Source organism: Jaculus jaculus, chromosome 10, assembly GCF_020740685.1.
Source record: "Jaculus jaculus isolate mJacJac1 chromosome 10, mJacJac1.mat.Y.cur, whole genome shotgun sequence".
Classification (NCBI taxonomy): Eukaryota; Metazoa; Chordata; class Mammalia; order Rodentia; family Dipodidae; genus Jaculus; species Jaculus jaculus.
The window spans coordinates 2,533,735-2,555,490 of record NC_059111.1 but is presented as its reverse complement, the minus strand read 5'-3'; the positions used below and the strand labels follow the sequence as shown (position 1 = coordinate 2,555,490).

Below are 21,756 nucleotides of genomic sequence, written 5' to 3'. Positions count from 1 at the left end.
CTCACAGGCTGATTCCAGTAGTTTCCTAAGAGAAATGTCATTAAGATAACTCTGCTGGTGCTCAGGAACAGGAAAAATACAGCCTTTCAGCTCTATCAGTTCCATGCTGGTTTTGAGTTGCTTTCCTGGGAAAACAATGCGTTTTGCACACCTGTGATCCTTTTCAAGGGTGTTCGTGAAAACAGGTATGTGATCCAGGTCAGAATACTTCCCTGATGTCAATAACCAGTCCATGAAAGGGTTAAATTGCCTTCCAAAAGATCAGTTGTTCCATTTGTGATTACTTCTCAACTATCCATTATCATCATTGTATTATTTAACCACATGGGAAATGCCTTGTTTAGGCAAAATATCTGCTAATAAATTTTCAGACAATTAGAAAGCATTAAACCTGCTATTATTCATTTTGCAAACATAATTTAATGATTTTTGGTACAGCAGTAAGGTGAGAATTTTCCATGCCATCATAATGAATATAAACATATTATTGTGCAATACTGACACCAAATGTACCATCTTAATATAATGTAATAATAGCATCCTCATCTGTAAATATTTATTAAATCTGTCTTTCTTTCAAAAGTACTGCTACAAATTGGTTAATTGTTCAGTAGTGTTTGAATTAATGATAAATAGTTACTAGTGCTTCTCTCCTAAACTTCAAGCTCATTGTCTCTAATTTTCACACATATAGTAACGAATTTATTTGCACTGAAATATGAACGATCTTAACTATTGATCCATTTCTATCTGGTATTAACCTGGCATGGTTCAGTAAATTATCTGTCCTGTAGGAGTTTCGGATAACTGAACTAAGTTCACAATGGAAAGTGAGAAGGTAGTCAAGAAACAGACACCCAGGGCTGAAGAATGGCTTAGTCAGCAAGGTCCATGCCCCTCAAGCATGAGGACCTGAGTTCTGATCCCCAGGACCCATGCAAAAGTTTGGTATAGTGGTGCATGCTTTTGTGATTCCAGCCCTGTGAAGGCAGAGTAGGAGAATCCCTTGGCTTGCTGGATAGTTGGTTTAACTGAATACATGAGCTCTGGTTTCAGTGGGAGACCCTGTCATAAAAATTATGGTTGAGGGGCTGGAGAGATAGCTTAGTGGTTAAGGCATTTGCCTGCAAAGCCAAAGGACTCAGGTTTGATTTCCCAGGTCCCACTTAAGCAAAATTCACAAGGTGGTTCATGCATCTGGAGTTTATTTACAGGGCTAGAGGCCCTGGAACACCCATTCTTTCCCACTTTCTCCTTCTCTCTCTTAAATATATAAATAAACAAATAAATAACCAAAAAAAATATGGTCAAGGGCTGGAAAAATGGCTTAGCAGTTAAGGTGCTTGCATGTAACAAGCCTAAGGATCCAAGGTTCTATTCCCCAGGTACTCATGTAAGCCAGATACACAAGGTGACACATGCATCTGGAGTACATTTGCAGTGGCTAGAGACTCTGGCATGCTCATTCACTTTGTCTCCCTCTCTCTCTCTCTCTTTCTCTTTCTGTCTATCTATCTGCCTTTTCTCTCTTAAATGAAAAAGTTTTAAACATAAAAATTTGTGGTTGAGAGTGACTGAGGAGGACACCCAACATTGACTGCTTACCTCTACATACATGTGCACATGCCCCCTCTCCCACACATACAATTGCACCCACAAACATACCCATATACATATATGTAAGCTCTTAACACACACACACACACACACACACACACACACACACACACACACACATACAGAAAGAGAGAAAGGGAAACAGACATTCAAAAGCTGGAGCTTCTTTGTCAAGAACTTTTTTCTTGGAATTTTTTAAGGAGTATGGCTAATGTTTTGTAAATGTAAATAATTTGGAATGTAGAATTATGCTACTTCTTTGGATTTTCCTAATTTCAGGCTTTCAAGAAATGTATTTTTCATTCCCATAAAAATATGCTTTATACTTAGAACCCAATAATCAGAAAATAACATCTCGCAGGTAGAGTCCAAAGTACCAACAACTGGTACAAACTGTAAGAAACTCAAGGCCTGTCTGGTCAACTGTCTGAGGAGGAAGGCAGTGCATAACTTTGAAGAGCAAGAAAAACTTGAAATGCTAAGGTCAGGTTTTGTCTCAGTAGATCCTACTGCTTCCTCCTTTCCATTGGACACTCCCACGCCTTGTAAACACAAATGAAGAACACAGACATTATCTCGCTCAGCTCACTCACCTCCCACTTTGGGGGAAAATTCTGTCCAAGCGAAACTATCACAATCTCTGGGCAGGACCACTGCCTCCTATTCTGGAATAAACAGATGTAAAAATTCCTTCCAGAAAACTAAAACATACCATTGGGAATTCCCTGAGTTTCTTTCCATAACTATGGATGTAGATGACCTCATTGGAGAAACATACACATACATACACACATATATACATACATGTATATATATCATCAAGAGGGAGGGAACCATGGTAGGGAAAACAGTAATGAGGTCATGTGTGATGTGCTTTAAGTGTTGCTGGGGGAGTAGTTAAACTACAATTTTGATCATCAGTTGTTAACAAGATGGGGAGATTACATGATAGGAGGAAAGGACATCAGGTGCGGAATTACTGCTGTTGAAAATAAAACCCAGTACATAGTCCCAGAAGCCATGGTCAAGAAGAGGGAGAGAAACACCATCAGAAATTGGCATGGGCCTCTAGCCTGAACTGGTTCTGATCTAGACATAGGTAGGCTGGCAGCACTCTGATAAATGTTCATTTTCCACCTCTCTAGTGGTGGTGTCTCTTGCCGGCCAGAGTTCTCATGAGTCCATTAGTTACTGAGCTTCTAGCACTTTGGCTCTCTGAGCAAGGGGAATAAATCAGGACTTTGGTTCAGAATCCTCCTGTCCCAGGGGCATTTACAGTCGTGGATGCTTCATGAAGCTCATATTGGCTATAGCTATAGAGTCATTAGGACTTGCAGCGTAATTCTATGGAGAGGACACATAAGCTCTTATTGGGAGCCCAGGGTACTTGATCTCATCAAAAACAGGCTGTTCAAAGCTATTCCAATTTGGCCTAAATGTAGCTGCTGAGGTCATTGCTATCTTGGGACCAAGTAAAGTTTTGAGTTATACCTCTATTTTTTTCTTACCATCCTACTTTATATATCAGACTTTCTCTTTCCTTTACTAATCTCTCATTAATAATTTACATCACAGATGGATGTTAATAAAATATAACAGATAAAGTATTGCAAATGAAATATAAGATCAAATACATATGTACTGGGCAGACACCTTCTGTGCACAGATTAAACAATGTGAATGTAACTACAATTGATTCCCATTGGCATTTGCTGAACATTTGCTCTGTGTTGTTTCATTTACTTCTCATAAGCAGACTGCAGCAGTTAAGCTGTAGAAATTTTCATTAACTGATTAAAGTTTTGTGAACTAACCTTCCCTTAATATCAGCCACACATACTTCAAATATCCAACCAGGCTGATTGTGTGATTATGGAGAGATGTAATGTTGCAGATTCAGAGCCAAATTATTTTGGGTTGTTTCCAGCCCTTTAGTAGCCATTATTTGCCCACCTCCGTGCTTGACCTAACATCCCTGTGACTATGAAGTGATCAGGTTTTGGGAATGTGCTAGCAGACCCTCAGCTTCCATCAACCCAAGTGCTAAGAATGTTGTTGGATAGCGTATGAAGGCTATAGCAAAGATTCCCCTGCTTTGCTGAAACCCATCTACTCATGTTACCACCAACATGTTTGAAAAGTACCTTGGTTTATTACTTTCTTTGGTTCCATGACTTTAAAAACTTCTTGAAATTGTTAACACTTTGGAACATGGCATTTGTTGTTAACCTAAATATGAGTTCCCTGGCCATGGTCACTCATATTTGGCTCCAGAATAAACTCCCTTTTACTCCCTTTGAGGCCAGAGCTCTGTATTTTGGACCAACAGTTGGCATAGACACTATTTAAGGGATCTAAAGTTTAGCTAGAACTGTCTTATAAAAGCATCACAAACAATGAAGGTTCAAACCTAAGGTCAATACTACAGTAAAATTTTCATGAGAAAGAATTTGATGTATTAGTAAAATGGATAGATCATTTAGTACTATGAAACTGTACAGGATGCTTGTATGTGGAATCTGCAGGTAATCTGTGTAATTGGGATAGACTGGGCAAAGAATTTGACAGAAGTGAAGCTGGATAAGCAGGCCAGGACCTAGTTAAAGAAGATGTTTCTTTAAAAAAAGTTTGTTGCCAAAGCAAAGATTTTCAGTTTTATTTTAAATACAAAGTGGTGTACTCAGAAAGTGTCATGATGTTTTTAGGACAATGAGTTTGGCAGTAACATTCAGAACAGATGCTCAGAGGAGGGCCACCATGAGTTGATTGATAGGGAGAGTTGCACAGTGTTACCGGCAGTAAGTGACAGGGACGTGAAGCAGAGTGGTGAAAACCGGAATAAGAAAGAAAGCATGGCTGAAGGAGAGATATAAGCAAGAAAACAGTGGCAGGTGAGGGAGGGAGGGAGAAGAGAAAGAATGGGGCAGTAAGCTTAGGGAAGCTGGAAGGAAGTACTGTTTGGAGAAGCTGTGGGAGTTGAATCTCCTCTGTTATGACGTGTCAATGGTAATACACTCAAAGAGGTAGGTAGGACAGGAAACTCAGAGACATCAGGTCACCAAAACAAGTACAAAGAATTTGTGAATGCTCACAAGAGACTCAAGATTACATAGAAGAAGGTAGTGAGTAAAATATGTGATTATTATGATTATTAAGCATTATATTTCTTATCATTTATTCTTTGCACCAGTTTTTCTTCAACTATCCTGTGGTAATATTGGGATCTTATTGAGTAGTTAGGCATGTGTACTTATGTATTACTTTCTAAGAAGTAATTAACTGTATTTCTACATTTTCATATATGAAATTACATACATGCTTTTTTTCCTGGAGGTCAGCCTCCCATGAGAGTGAGAAGGAGCTGTAAACCGTCCCCAGACTTAAGGCACTCTCTTCAGTCCTTGCCATGTGTTGTCTTTAGTGATCTCTCATTGAGTGTAATGCCCATCCAGAGAGTATGATTCATAGTATGACTACTATGAATGACCCTAAAAAAGTACCCTAATACCATTTGTTTCTTTTTTTTAATATAGGGTCTCATTTATAGTCCAGCTTGGGCTATAAACTATCTACATAGCTAAGGCTGGCCTTGAACTCCCAATCCTCCTGACTCCTCTTCCCAACTGCTGAGATTATTATAGGCATGCACAACCATACAAAGCTTACTATTTATTTCTTGTTGGCAAAAGGCAAAAATTCATCAGAGTTATAGCAAATATATTATGACTCACAGATATGGGACCTTCTGTAAAATAGAATTGGACCTCTGTATCCATAGTTCTGAATCCATGGATTCAACAAAGTTGACAGAGCAAATGCATTTAAAAATTTTCACCTGAAATTAATATGTATAATCTTTGTCTGGTCATCCTTCCCTGGCCAACCCAGTGTAGCCATTGTTTATATAATATTGGTATTGCAATGTGTATTTATCTATATGCTAGAGATTATGTAAGATACATGGGATATTGTTAGATTATATGAAAATATTACACTATTTTACATAAGGAGTGTGGGCATCTATGGAGTTTTGATATCTGTGCATGGTCCTAGACTCAGTCTTCCTTGGATATTGACTATATGTAGTTACATAAAGTATAAATAAGCTAATATGTTTTGCCCAGTTGTCTGAAGGCAAAGAAACAAGGTGTCCACCCAATTCTAAAAGGAAAAAGTACTCTTTCCTAAACTTACCAGAGAGTGAAATGCTATTGCATCTTCCTAACCCTTAAGAAAAGCCAATCAGAGCAATAAACTTTATAAGTGCATTTTCAGGTGTAGTTCGCACTACAAAGCCTACACCAGGCACATTTTATAAAATCCCCAAGTCAGAGAACCAAGCTTCAAGACAAACTTACAGATGAAAAAATCAAGATTTAGAAAGAAAAACAATGTCCCCAAGATTACCCAGCCAGCAAGAGGCAGGCTTTATGACTGTTATAGATTCCAGTCTCCTGTAATGAACTGGACTCCTGCTGGAATGTATGCATTAATTTTCTGGGTTTCTCTCAATTGACACTTTAACTCCAGATTTCTCACTGATAAGTAGCACTTTTAATCTGTTCTTTTCCATTACATGCAGCTTAGCCATGGCAAGGTTTAAAACGCAGCTATCTGTTCTCCTGCCAGGTGTGCTGTGACCATGTCAATAGGTCTCACTCTCAGACACCAGTTCTTCCCCTAAAAACTTCCCCAGTGACTTCACCAAGTCAGTAGTTTTTTCCATATGCAAAATACTAAAGTCATCACTGATCAACAGGTAAGTAATTAATTGCTCTGTTTCTCTTCTCTCATCTTCTCTCCTCCTTTCCTCTGCCCTCCCCTCCTCTTCTCCTTTCCTCTCTCCCTCTTCTCTTCTTTCTCTCATCTAGGAATGCTATTTCTAGGGTATGTTATTTCCAGTTATAAAACACATGAAGCAAAATATTTTCATGCAAAACACCTTTTCTCTATCACACAGATATATTACACCCATATTCACAAGAGCCAAAATGCTCATAAATAAAGTATGTTTTACTCTGAATACAGGATATGAGCCAATGTTAGTGTAGAAACAGGCCAAAGGTAGGACTGCAAAATCCTAAGGGGAACAAGAAAAATCTTTGAAAGTAAATGAGTCATGTGATTAGCTTTTAAAAATACTTTTAAAACCCTGAGTAAAATTCATGATGTTGAGATGATCTTACTACCCAGTATTTATTCCTATAAAATATTTAACTTCCTGTATAGAAAGAGCAATATAAATTCTCGTCTATATCAAGACCACAGTAACTTTTGTATGTGAGGCTAAAATAGACAATATGCAAGAGGTAGGAGACAAGCATGTCTCTTGGGTCACAAACAGTTTTAAAGTGAAGGGCAAATGATTTTGTGTGTCTTCCTGATGCTTACTTTTCCTCTTAGAGACTTTGGTTCTAGCAGTTAGAACATCCTCCCTGTCTCCCTTACTACAAGGCCACAAGTGAGGCAAACGCCACTGCGGCATCCATCACCCCAGTGGAGTTTTGAGAGCTAGGTATTCATTCCTGCACATGCTTAAGAGCCACTGACTGAGAGAAATGAACACCAGCAATCCCACTGAGGAGTGCCCTCAGGGGGATGGCGACAGGAGGAGGGAAATGATCGTACCAACACATGATGTGTCCATACTTCTTAATAAATGAAAAGAAGTCCTCTTTTCATCGAGGTGGAAAGGAATTGGAGCTTTTTAATGCAAACACAGATAACTGGAGGTCCAGAAATGATTTGCAACAATAATAGAAAGGCACTGATTTAATCCTTTGAATGTGTGGTAATTGCTCGGGTGATACTGACTTAAATGTACATCACCAAGTAAACTGATATCAGGTGTAAGCCATAATAGTTAGATGACAGCTTACTATCTGTAAACGTTTAATTTAGAAATAAATTCAGCACGTATTTAAAATTACTAAAATTTCTAATTGAAAATCAGGAATCTCAGGTGATGCCAATATCTTCAAAACTTCTGGAAAAAGTCCCTGTGCAACAAATGTTATGGGGTGAACAGAATGCATGACCAAAGCTGATGGCGTTAAAGCTAGAAGACCCAGCACAGGCAGGACAATGTCCCCAAGAGATCATATAGGGCTTCTCTATTGCATTTAGCAGAAATGAGAGTGCATGGAGCAGTGGGCAAATGTGACCATACAGCAGTGTGCTGATACTCAAAGACACAGTTTTGCCCTAAAGGAACAGAGATTAAGCATTCTAATTCCACTGACCCCACCATCATGACCACCACGCACATATGTTCTTTCAAAGAGGAAACCCCCCACTCCCATGTGCCTGCAGTGATCCATGGACCCTTAAGCAATCTGTGTCTACGTATAGTGCACCTCATTGCTGGATGTCACAAGAGGAGTAACCACAGGAGGCATCATTGTCTCTAGGAAGAGAAATGGTGCACATGGTGAATAGTACACACATCACTCAGGTATTACCAGAGCATCTATGTATCCAAGTGCATGTGCGTGTGGGACAAGTCTCCTGATCTCTTCAGTGAATGTCTGACGACAAGAAAGGAAACTAACATTATCTTCTCATCCACCCTCAAACCCAAGACCACAAAGCTACCTAAATAACTCTCAAAAAAAAAAAAAAAATCCCACTATAGTTGGAAAAAGGGACAACTTTTGTAGTTTAAAAAGGCAACTCTCCTGGTCCCTTCATTCCACATATTCACTTAAGTTATTTTATATTGTTGATTACTTTCAAAATAATCATTTAAAGGATTTTATAAAATTGTCACTGCAACATTTGTGAAGTTTTCTACCTACAGATACTGCAAGCTGCACTACAGTAGGTGCAAACCCTGGACACACACACACTGGTCTCCACTGCCCACTGAGGGCCCAGCTGCATACCTTGTCCATCTGTTATCACTCCTATGCTCCATCACCTGTACTGACTTGTTGTATGTGGGGCTGTGATCCGAGTAATGTGGATTTTAAAGCCACTGCTTACTTCATTTTGGTGGATAGCCCAACTCAGTGCTGAACCACTGCCATTTGGCAAAAATGAGATTTCAGGATTTTTTGTTGTTGTTGCTATTGTTGCTATTTAAGAAAAGTGACAACTCGCTTTAAAGTATATATGCAAATGATAATTTATAACCCATTTTTCCTATTCCATTCGTACTTGAAAATCACCAGCATTAATTAAAATTCAGCACTAAAGCTTGAGTAATAAATGTTTAATAAAGCATTAAGAAAATCTATAAAATAATTTATTTATACAAAAATGCAGTAAACTGTTTTCATTGTCTTGTTTTTTTGCCCTCCTCTATAAAATACTCTTTTAATACATTGGCATATTATTGACAACCTCACCCATCTTTATGAAAATAAAATATTGAGGAGTGAAAGATGACATTCTTAAAAGAATGTCATTGACCATTCACTCCAGCATGCAGGATGTCTGTGAAAATCTATCCTGTATATCACCCATCTAGCCCTTTTGGTTCACTCTGTACAAGCCCAATGGGGAAAATTCATGGTAAAACTCATTGTTGGAGCTTGGTTCTATAGTTGCCGTATCCCTCTCTTTATTATGCGAGTCTGGTGATGATGTAACTGCAGAAGTTAGGGCTCACTCGGGCTGCTGGATGGAAAGGATTTATTTTAGACTACTGCTTCCTTCTGCACCACAGAACAGTTGTAAAAGAGAGCCAGGCACAGGGTCTCAGCGGTGCGTCTCTTAGAAGTGAGTCTCCAGGTTCCTCATCTTCTAGATGTGCAGAGCCATGATGCTGGACTGGAGCAGAGCTGGAAAAATTTCTGGGTGACACGATACTAGTCTATGGCATCTCGGCTTTTAACTCTTTCCTAGAAACCCTCAACTTTTCCTCTCCGCTTGACTCTTGGATTTCACCCCAAAGCCCTAAGGGACCAGGGAGCACCCTGGGTTTGATATCAACCGTGTTTGTCCTTATGCAGATATTCCCCCTGAAAGTTGACTAGAAACTCAGAAAATACTTATTATTCTGCGTTCAATATAAAAGCAAAGATTAAGAAGCCTGTGCCCCCGCCCCCCAGTAAAATCGTGTATATTGTAAGTACAGGAGGGTAAGCTCTTCCCCATGCATCTACTATGTTAAGTGAATCCCAGGGTCATGACGCTAAGTGCAGAGAAAAAGAGTCAAGAATACAAGACAGACGCAAAATTGCCTGTGGATGGGATGAGGCAGTGCATAGACAGGAGAAAGAAAACGTACCTGAGGGGTTCTCCTTAAAAAAAAAAGTGCACGCCAGCTGGGTTGTTCCTCTCCTCCTTCCAGGAATCCCCCTTGCAGTTACGCCTCTAGTCTCCTCTCCGTTATCCAGCCACAGATAGTTGGAACTGGAGCAGGGGCTGCGACCAGCGACTCCTTCCGGGCGGCTGTCTGTTCTTCTCTTGTCAACTGGATCCTGCTCCTCCCAAGGAGCCTCCAAAGCAATTTTACAACTTAGCTGCTGGCAGGAATCTGCCTTTCACTCTTCGCATTGCCAGATCTCTCTGGCAGCTCATTTCTCATCCCTTTTCACTAAGAAAGCAAAATGGGATCCTCTCTCTTGCTGACAGGCGCCCAGGCTCCTGTAAGATCCGATGGTGGTGAGCAGCAGCGAGGCGGCAGAGTTCGCCCCGGGAACTTCCTTCGGCTCTGCAGGGCCGGCTCCTCTCAATGCAGCAGCGACCCTGTGAGCTCCCGTGCTCTCAGCCCGCTGCTGCCAGCTGCAAGGAGCCTCAGCTGAGCGGCTCACAGGAGGTGCTCCGTGGCGCTGCCAGGTGCGGCCGTCACCACCTCAGTGACAACAGACTGCTCGGGTCATAGCCTACCGCTGGGAAAGGCAGGAGTGGATGCCTGCTCTTCCCTGGATCATTGGAGGATGACCCAGGTGACCGTCCTAGGACCAGTTCTGTGACTTGTGCTAGCAGAACAAGGAGGATTATTCCGTAATTCCTGTTTCAGATGCAGCTGTCTGCACTGGGGTGATGAAAAGTAGACCTCCCACAGTTGTGATTCCCAGCCTGGCAGACAGCAAGGGGCAGGTTATAGTAACCTTCCTCTCAGAGGGAGGAGATACTGACATCTCATCCCAAATGGCACCATTATTGTTATTATTATCACTGTTGCTGTTGTTTTTGTTTCAGTGGCTGTGGATTGGAAGGTTATTCCTTAATAATTAGAATTAAGCACACACACATCAAAGCAGGAAACAATGGAAGCACTGGGCGTTTTCGAGGTTCTCTCTTCTTTCAGGAATCACTCCGTTCCAGTTGATGCAGTTTTTAAGGATGTGTCTGGGAATCGCATGGGCTCTCCTTTTCAGCTTGCCTGAGCACAGGGTGGGGGAGGGGCCGCTCCTCCTCTCTAGCAATTAAGCAGAGTTTTCCAGTCCTCTAACGCTCCTGTTGAAACAAATATAAAAAGCACTGAATCTTAAAATAGAACCTTAAAGAGGCTCAAATCCTAGAATCATTTGTGGGCTCTGGGCTGCATCTGCTGTGCTGGCTGAGCCGCATTATTCCCTTTTTGCTTTATGGAGAAGAGAAGGAGAGTTTCCTGCAGCCGGAACTGAGACTGAACAGTGTAAGAAGTGTGTGTGTGTGTGTGTGTGTGTGTGTGTGTGTGTGTGTGTGTCGCTTTGTCAGCCCATGTAAGAATAGTGATGGCTGTATCTGCTTTGTAACTGATCCTTCTTATGCATGAACAGTGGAGCCTCAAAACTTTGTCAAACAAAACTTATAACAAAAATCATTCCACCTATCATATACAACAATCAATAAATAATAACTATGTTCTCTGAAAAATAAAATCCTTCCCAAATTTGACATAATATGACCATTTCTCTTCTGCTGAGCCCTCTCTTCTTCTCTCAGCCTCACCATGAGATCACAGCAGCCCAGCTTCCCCAACCTGCTGCTTAAGTGACTCTTAATGGAGGTGAGCAGCTGCTTGAGGTCTAATGAATCACATCAGGGCAACACTGGGGTGCTGTGATTCCTGCTTTCAGTGCACCCTAGAGAGGCAGGCAGGACACAGCTCTGCTGCCATTGGCCTTAAGGATGTGGGACTACCTGAAGGACATAATTCTAAGAGAATGTAATAGGAAAAATATCAGACAAATCTGACTTTTTAATGCACTGACACCCAAGCTATAATGCACATTGTTTTGAAGAATGTCTTCCATACATGGAGGAAGGAACACAGGTCTATGCTGTGTGTGTGTGTGTGTGTGTGTGTGTGTGCATGTTGAGAGAGACAAAGAGAGTAATTGTGACATAATGTTATTAACTTTATAGAAAGAAATGTAAGAAGATGACCCAGCCACACGTGGACTACAGAATGAGCATGCAGTGCACTCAAGGGCACCGGAAACATGGCTGTAATTCAAGCCCTGCCATCACCAGCACTGGGTAGCAGTTGCCAGTGCTTGGTGGCTGGAGGAACAGTGGTCCAGGAATGCTGCAGGGCTGGCGTGGATGCACTTCACTGCTCTAATGGTCAGGGGGCTGGACATATATTTCAAAATGAAAATTGTATCTCCAAAAGTGGCACGTATCATATGTCTGAGGGACACAGGCTGCTAATAAAATACCTCACTTGAGGAATGAGTGACAGAGCTTCCTGACTTTATTGGTCTGGGGGGATACTAAAATCCCTAAGGGAACTTCTTTGGGTTTTGATGGACAATGTTCACCTGCTGTGTGACTGCTCGGAATATGAGGACAGCCCTCAGTTCAGGTCCTTCATGTTCTTATAAAAACACTCAGCCCATTTCTGCTAAGAGCTTGTCAAACCCTTGGAGAAGTAACATTAAACACCACAAGACAGGAGATGAGTAATTTTCATTTACACACTTCCTAATCTCTAGGTAGATGACCCAAAACTTACTCAAATTTTCACTGCTTCAAATATAAGAAGTCAAATCTTCCATCAATGGTGCCAGGATGAATAGCTCCTGTAAGGCGGCATATCCATTGCTTGAGATACACAGTGAGCTAAGCAGTCTGCCTTGTTTAGGGTTTTAGGAAAGGGAAGCAAATGTGTGAACAATGCTTGAAAGCTTCATATTCCAGCAGTAATGTGTGTTATGGTTTTGGAGAAGGAAATATGTGAATAACATCTGAAGTCCAGAATGCCTGCAAGAGCTATTGTGGGTATCTTATTTGACATTTAACTTTCAGAACCTGTAAAACATCACTTTTCACACACTACAATAAAGGAACATTCAGAAAGGTTGTTTGGCATGTCTGATTATATAGAACTTGAACATGCTAGAAACTGGGATCAAAATCAAGAATTTAATTTCTTTTAAAGAAAACTATGTACATGGTATACATGTGTGTGGGCAGGTATGAGCACCCCACATGTATATGTGTGAGGCCAGGGGAAGTCTTTGGATGTTTTCTGACCATTTCTCTTCTGCCTTATTTCCTGGAGACAGTCTCTCATCAAACATGGAACTTACATTTTTCTGTTAGACTGGCTACCAATGAGCACCCAAAATTCCCCTGTCTCTACCTCTCTCTGTGCTGGTGCCACAGATGTGTGTGATGATGGCTGGCTTTATACAGGGGTGTTGGGGACTGAACTCAGGCCTTCATGCTAGCACGGTAAGCCCTCTGACCCATGAAGCCATCTACCCAGCCAAGACACTTAATTTTTACCCCAAAATTTGTCCCACTTCAAAGATAATGTTATTATAAATGTCACAATTTGTAAGTTTTATAAATTAAGAACTAAAGAGAGCAAAATGATCCAAGCAGACACTGCTAGATTTCTGCCTAGGTGGCACTGTTGGACACTGGGTAGTGGTCACTAGAAGCTGGATGTCTTTTGGTGTGACGGCGTCTGCTGTCACTCCATTTCTGTGTGACGTTAGTGCAGGAGTGCATTCCTGCAAGCACTAGGTGCTTGGAAATGGCCTAAGTTCTGAAGAGGCACAATATTTGTGTGATACTAAGCAAAAAGAAATGCGATTCTCTTATCCATTTGACTTTTGTTGATTTGGGAGAACATGGTTGAGTGACACAGCACAACATTTGGGAGGGCAGACTCTGGAATGAGGATACTTGCTTCTCAACTTTTGATCTAGCAAATAATATCTTTCTGACTTAAATTACATTTTTTAACCTGCCCAAGCTTAGTTACTTTAAGGCATAAGTAAAATAAGTATAAAACATCCTATTTGTATGTGTGCTGATAACTGCAAGAAGATGATTTAAAAAGTCAGGGCTGGAAGGATGGCTTAGAGGTTAAAGAGTTTGCCTACAAAACCAAAGGAACCAAGTTCTATTCCCCAGCACCCACATTAGCCAGATGCACAAAGGGGAGCATGGGTCTAGAATTTGTTTGCAGTGGCTGAAGGCCCTGGCGTGCCCATTCTCTCTTTCTCTCTCTCCCTATTTCAATAAGTAAGTAAATAAAAAAGATGATTTTAAAAGTCATAGCTATGTTAAGATGTGTGTAATCAATAATTATTAGCTAATAGTAATTAAGGTGTCAACATTCTGGCCAAATATATTTGTCATTATTTCCCATTATGACTAATTTGCCTTCTATTTGTGATGATGGCATGTTAGGTAACCGAGTTAACAAGTACTAATATGAGTTAATCTTAGAATATCAGATAGTGTGTCATTAATTCATAACTCTGCTAGACTCCACCTGTATGCTGTTATACTGTTGGTTAATTTTTCCTTAGCCTTGGAATCCTGTGTTTGAATGTACTATGTTCCCAACATTTATGTTCCTTTATTGGTGTCTGCATGTATGTGTGACATGCACACATGTCTGTGTGATATATGTGGTGTGTGTGTATGCTTATGTGTGCAGATGTGTATGTGTGTGTATGTGTGAGTGTGCATGTGTGCTTGTGTCCGTGTGGTATATGTATGTGGTGAGCACGTATGCTTATGTGCGTGTCATGTGCTCACTCTTGCAGAAGCCCGAGGTAGATTTTGTGTGTCCTTTTTGAAATACATTTTATTGGTCCATTGCATGCAAAGAAAAAGAAAGAGGAAGGGAATGGCATACCAGGGCCTCTTATAGCTGCAAACAAACTCCAAAGCACACAGCAGTTTGTGCAGCTAGCTTTACGTAGGTACTGGAGAACTAAATCCCAGATTGTGTGTCCTATATTGCTCTCTTGTCTTTTTTCCCAGAGACAGGATCTCTAATGAAACTTGAAGCTTCCTGGTTTTTTTGGTCACACAAGCTGATCAGTAGTGAGTTCCAGCAATCTTTCTTCCTCCACCCCTCTCAGCACCGGGGTCACAGGCACGTGACCAGCCATGCCTGGGGTTTCTATATGGGTGTGGGACAGGGAGATTGGACTCAGGTCCCCTTGCTTGTGCAACAAGCATTTTTAAACCACTGAGCCATCTGCTCAGTCCCAATAGATGTGCTCTTTTTCTTCTTTTCTTAGTCTTCACAGGTTTTTCAAGTATAAATTTCTATTTCCTTTGATAAAAATAGGATATATCATTTTAATGATTTTATATTTGCTCACCAAATGTCTGTGCCCAATAGACATCTTACACACTTGACCATAAAACTCCCATAAAAATTGGGCTTTCTTGTCCAATATGAGAAGACATAAATGTCTCAGACAAAATACCTACATAATGACAACTAAGTGACACTTAGGTTTTCCTCTCTTCTTCGCGTGTGGTGACCTTCCTTTCTAGTGCAGGTAAAGAGTACAATTGTAATCAATGTTCCATACCCATTTCAGCTAATGAATAGGTTCTGGAAACTCCTAGAATGGTGAGGATTGTTTCCAGAGAGCTGTGTAAAGACTGGGGCAACCGTTACTGCTGGACACACACACTGCACAGACCCAAAGCTTGTGCATAAATGTCTTTCACCTACTTGGCATGAGAGATTTTAACTGTCCTGGGTCTGGTTATCAGTCTGCATTATACTTAAGTCCTTGCTAGTGAGCTTAAACAATAACTACTCTGGATGTAGACAAGATGTGAGGAAAATCAAGGACATACTCTTTGAAGCAGTCAAGATCCTCCTACCAAAAATGAAAAGTGGCTACATTAGTCAAATAACATTGTATGCATGCATGAGAATGTCAATTGAGCCCAATGCCTTATATACTATACATCAATAAAATCAAATATGAAAAGTTAGAATGGTTATCAATGAATATTGTTTCCAATATAACACTAACAACAATCTTATATTAAAAAGACTCCCTCATGCAACACATCCACCCAGTCTTATATTAATTATTCACTTTGTTGATTACTCACTTATACAGGAGCTTATAAATTTCATGTCTCACTTATAAATTTATGATTCTGTTTAATGTCATTTCCAAAAAATTACTGCCAAATTTAGTGTCTTTACTCGTATTTTTTTTTTCATGAATTCTACTTCATATTACATATTTACATTTAGGTCTCATTTCACATTGTGCATTTAAGTCCTTAATCCACTTTTAAAATATTTTATGTATTTATGTACTTATTGAAGAGAGAGCCAGATAGAATGGGTACCCCAGGACCTCCAGCCACTGTAAACAAACTCCAGACATGTGTGCCGCCAAGTGCATCTGGCTTACATGGGTCTTGGGGAATCAAATATGGGTCCTTAGGCCGTGCAGGCATGTGCCTTAAGTGCTAAACCATCTCTCCAGTCTTGCAATCCATTTGAGTTGGGTTTTGCGTGTGGTGTAAAGTAAGGGTTCAGGTCCATTCTTTTTCATAAGCATATTTACTTTTCTCAACACTTTGTAAGACTTTTTTCACAATCACATGTATGTAACACTACTAAACAGAACTTATAAAATAATTAAGACAGTAAGGAAGGAAGGGCTATTCTGTGGGGTTTACACTCAGAAATAGTTTTTCCAGTTCCTGCCTGATGTGGAGAGAAAAATGCTGAAACTGTCTCCACCTTTAGTATCATACAATCATGACCCACAGCTGCCTAGAGGTGCCTCATTTTTCTCAAGTCCTCTCTGTCCAAGCTTTCTTCTCTTTCAAGGGCATTTCTAATCTCTAATTGGGATGACTCCTTGATGGTCTCTCTGCCATCAGTGGGGCTCCAGAGATTCTGGGGTACAAACTCAGCACAGATGTTTGGAAGACAATCCTATCCTATAGGACACAGACTGCAAACACAGCCACTTCAGTGGTCAAAAAGTCATGACAATGAAAGACAGGTGAATGTGGTAGAAAGTATAGACCAAAAGGGAAACGGCAGAGACGCTGCCTTTTTTTAAAAAAAAAATTTTATTTATTTATTTATTTATTTGAGAGTGACAGACACAGAGAGAAAGACAGATAGAGGGAGAGAGAGAGAATGGGCCCACCAGGGCTTCCAGCCTCTGCAAACAAACTCCAGATGCATGCGCCCCCTTGTGCATCTGGCTAACGTGGGACCTGGGGAACTGAGCCTCGAACCGGGGTCCTTAGGCTTCACAGGCAAGCGCTTAACCACTAAGCCATCTCTCCAGCCCAAGAGACGCTGCCTTTTTAACAAAACAGCTGCATAATTATAGGATCACCAATTGAATCTCTTCTCAAAATAGGGCAAAAATCTGGAAACTCCTTTAAGTCCTTGCAAGTCTTAAAGAAAATTTCATGCAAAACTTAATGAGCTTGCAAAACCATGATGGGACTCATGGTCTTCAGGCCTCCACCTTTTGTTTCTTACTATGGGGCTTTAAGAGATTTTGAAACGCTCTTTGTAGCATGTCTTGATAGGCATGGCTTCCAGGAGCTGTTGCTAGTTAATAGGCTTTGATTATTAAAGTGCTTCCTATGGAGTTGCACTAAGTGCACCAAGACTCTGTCCTCTGTGACTGTTCAGGGTGTATCTGCCCACTTTCACTGGGGTCACCCTCACCCTACCAAGTGCTCTATTATTCCATGCTTCTGTTGGTCTTACTGTTATCTTGTTTTCCAACAGGCAACTGTCAGTTAAATTTTGAAATTCACTTAGGAACCAGTTCTCTCAGGAGCAATCTAAAGTCCCTGGAGTTGCCCATGGAAATGAGCATCTGTAATTCAGCATAGGACAGATTCCATTTCTTCTCTCCATTACAATCTGGTATTTAGAGTGTGTGGCTTCTTCCATAGTATCCAGACTCTGGTCTCTAATGCCATGAGAAAAATACCATTTTTCCATCAGAAATTTCTCCACTGAGCACTGAATGAAAGTGTAGATTTAGTTCCGGTTACAGTAATCAGTTTTCAACAGGTTTGCCAAGTTAAATGTATAAAAGGTTCTAACATATTGAAGTCACAAAAGAATGAATCTACACTTTGAAAACAAAAGCTTTAAAGGATCTATAGCGATTTTTTTTAAATAATGCATATTTTCCTATCTACATAAAACCACCAAACCAAAGTCAACAAATTGTCTTGGCCAAATATAGTCAGTAATATCCAAGAAAGATGCATGGTTCATTCAAGCAAACAAGCTGGGTGCCTGTGGCCTCTCCCTCATCTCTGCCCCACCCCCACTGCATGGAGAGTGGTCACAGAGGAACACAAGAAAGCACCTTGAAGCTAAGACAGCAAAACAAACTACCCACAGATTGCACATAAAATGTTGACAAGATGTCTTGTCAATGAACCCAAAATGCAAGGAGCAGATATGAGTGCATACATAGGACCCACTTTTACAGACAGACTCAAAGAAACAAGGAATGCAAAAGCTTGAGAACAGGCTAACCCCAAAGGAGAGAAGCATACCCCCTAAGAACCAGGATGTCAAGGTAGAGAAGGTCTCAGTGGGTAGAGTGCTTGCTGCACAAAGCATGAGGACCTGGGTTCAGATTCCCAGAGACATAAAAGCAGGGCACAACACTGTGTGTCTGCGTCTCCCATGCTAGGGAGCAGAGGCGGGAGGATCCCCAGGTCCTGCTGGCTAGCTAGGCTTATCAGTGAGCTAGAGGTTCAGCAAGTAACTCTATCTGTAAAAGCACTGGAGGGCAACTGATAAAGGCATCTGATGTTGACCTCTGACCTCTGCACATATTTGCATGCAAAGTCACACACATACACATGTGATCACAAAAGCAAACACATCATACATGCTCCAGAATAAATGAAAAATAACAAGAAAGGAACAGGATGGCCATTTGAGAACAGCAACTGCATTGTTCAGCTCACAGTGATTTGCAGAAAGTTAATGTATAAAAAATTGAGGAATAGAAAAGGAACTTTTTCAAATACCATATGATAATAATAACAGAAATACACATGAGGATATTCAATAACATCTCACCAGAAAAATGAAGACAGCATAAAAATAAGCTCACTGATCAAATACAAAAAATCTACTATTTCAGATAAGAATTTAAACCTTAATAAATAAGATGGAAGGAAATAGAATATTTATAATTAGCAAAATTAGAACTAATATGATAGAATTCATAAAAGAATTAGAAATAAGAAAAGAATCAATACAGAAATTAAAGGATGAAGTTTATAAAAGTAACTGATACTACGTTAGAAAAAATGTAAGTAAAGTGAGTAAAAGGGTTATGTAAGAAGTATATAAAATTTATAATAAAATGACAACTATGGAAAATAGGCAAGGAAAATTTAACTTATTTATGATAGAAAGCCCCAAAGAAGAAAAAAAATAGTAACAGTATAATCTAGGTAAAGTTTTCTGAACTCTAAAGCAAATGCATTGAATTATATTTTGTGAGAGAGAATGTTGCATGCCTAAGGAACCTCAATACATTATGAGCAATGCTAGGACAGGCTTTAGCCAATTTTGGATAGTGAGACAAAATGATTAAGTTGCTATAAGAAAAAAATGTCTGTATGTCTTCAGAATTATTTTTACAATTTTTATGCCAATCTGACTTTGAAGGAGAGGGAGAGAGCAGAGGGGTTGAAGGCGCATGCATGGCACCAAACATGCGTGGAAGTCAGAGGAAAACCCTGTGTATAGGTTCTTACCACCCTCTCTGTTTAGGACACACATTGCTCACCACCACTGAGTTTGTCAAGCTAGGTGGCCTGCAGGCTTCTGGGGATTCTCCTGTCTCTGCCTCCCTCCTCACCATAGGTGCATTGAGATTATAGATGCTCACTAGACTGCCTGGTTTTATGCGGGCTCTGGGGATCTGCGTTTTATCCACTGATCCATCTCTCCAGACCAAAATATTTTTAGAATATATACAGAAGTATTTTCTGGTGAAACAGTGGTTGAAATCGTCTTCAATTTAGCTACTTCAAGCTGAGGAGAAAGGAAGAGTGGTATAGATAAGTGACTGGTCATAGCTTGATCACCACAGAAGTCTGTAGGTTGGCGCATGGCAGTTTGTTATAATAACTTGTCTACTTTCTCTGTGTCTGTAGTTTATGTAATCAAACACCTTGAGTCATCCTGTGTCTGGTGGTGACACTGTCAAGGAACTTTTTGCGTTGTGTTGCCTGTGACTGTAATACACTAATGATTTTCAAGCCTTTGTAGATAACAATTACCTGGGGCGCATTAACATACTCAAAGAAAGTGTAGGTTATCAACATCAATTTTTTTTTTTTTTTTTTGCACAATACTCTTTTCTTACCTGACCTAAGCTGTCTCTGCCTTTAAAAGATCAGAGATGACTATTTCTAAGCAATGGCGAGTCCTGTTTGGAGGTTGTGCTGGTCTGAATTTAACATGCCCCCATGTTTGTGAATAAGCCCCAGCTGGTGGAGCCTGTGGGAGGTGGGGCCTCACTGGAGGAGGTGGGTCAGTGGGGGACGAAGGGGTGTTTCAGCCCTCCCCAGCTGGCTGCGCTCAGCTTGTGCTCTACCTTTCCTCCCTGCTGCCCTGGAGCTGTGGTGCTCACAGACCTGCCCTGCCATGCTTTCCCCTCCATGTTGACACTTCCCTTTGAAGCCATTAAGCTGGAAATAACCCTGTCCCTCTATGATCCGTTTCTGGCTGGGTGCTTTGTGCCAGCTTTTACCAAGGGGTGGGGTAACACTTAACATGTTTCCTATACCCAAATCTTGGTGACAGCAACTTTATGGCAGCTATGCTGTGGTGATAAATCTCTCTCTACCACAGGGGAGAGTAGAGTGCAAAGGGCCACCTCTACTCAGACATGATAACTCAGGAAGGGTCTTATGGAACTTGTGTGTGAACGCCTGACAGATGTCTGCAGCCGTGTGCGGTCTCTCCCATTACAGCAGCTGCTATCACAGCCATCAAGGTGCCAAAGGGCATACATGGTCCTGCTGCTGTGTAATCTCCTTTGTGTAGGTAAGATACAATTTCAAGTTGGGCATGGTGGGGCACGCCTTTAATCCCAGCACTCAGGAGGCAGAGGTAGGAGGATCACCATGAGTTTGAGGCCACTCTGAGACTACATAGTGAATTCCAGGTCAGCCTGGACTAGAGCAAGACCCTACCTCAACAAACAAACAAACAAACAAAAACAAACAAATATACAATTTCTAAAACAATACTTGGATTTCTTTAAAGAATGGCTTCTCATATATCCCCTTTAATGATGAAAATACAGTCCTGTTTAATGTGATAGATTTCTGGTTCAGATAGTATTCAGGCCTTTCATTAAGATGTGGGTTTCGATGCCTTAGAAGTCTCTGAGCATTGCTGTAGTTACTTTACCTTAGTGAGATGCATTTCATATCCTTAGCGAATATATACATATGGCTAGGGAGATTGGCTCTGGTCAAAGCAAAGCCTGCTGGCCTGGGTTTGATGTTCCAATACACACATCAAGTCAGGTGGAGAATGTGTCTGGAGTTCATTTTTAGTGGCAAAAGAGCACATGAATATGGGCTGTTCATTAAGTATTTGAAAAAAAAAAGGTTGTTTTCTTAGTATACCTTTCATAGATATCTAGAGGGGTCCCTCTGTACACACAGCTATAAAATACAGTGTTGGGCCTAACTCTAATTTTTAAATTTAAAATATTACCTCTTCAAAGCCCTTGGGGTTTAGGGAAACAAACCAGGTACAGTGACTCCAGCAAAAAAGAGAAGCATCCTTGTAAACATTATCATAGGTACTACAGGCACTGGTGACCATTGTTGGGTCATGAATATACCAGTTGGTCTATCACAGGAGGACAATACTCCAAAACCTTCGCACCCTGTGGCTCTTACATTCTTTCTACCTCCTTTTCTGCACTGTCACTG

General features: G+C 40.7%; 1 protein-coding gene across 2 annotated transcripts in view; it reads right to left on the bottom strand.

Moving 5' to 3' along the window:
- Positions 1–21,756, bottom strand: part of Unc13c (unc-13 homolog C) — a 583,772-nt gene that overhangs the window by 440,019 nt on the left and 121,997 nt on the right. The window contains exon 3 of one of the 2 annotated variants that reach the window (XM_045160688.1): positions 9,851–11,025. The gene's annotated coding sequence lies outside the window, so the exon portion shown is untranslated. Of the gene's footprint in view, positions 1–9,850; positions 11,105–21,756 lie in introns of those variants that run through there. The other variant, XM_045160689.1, reaches the window with a different exon arrangement.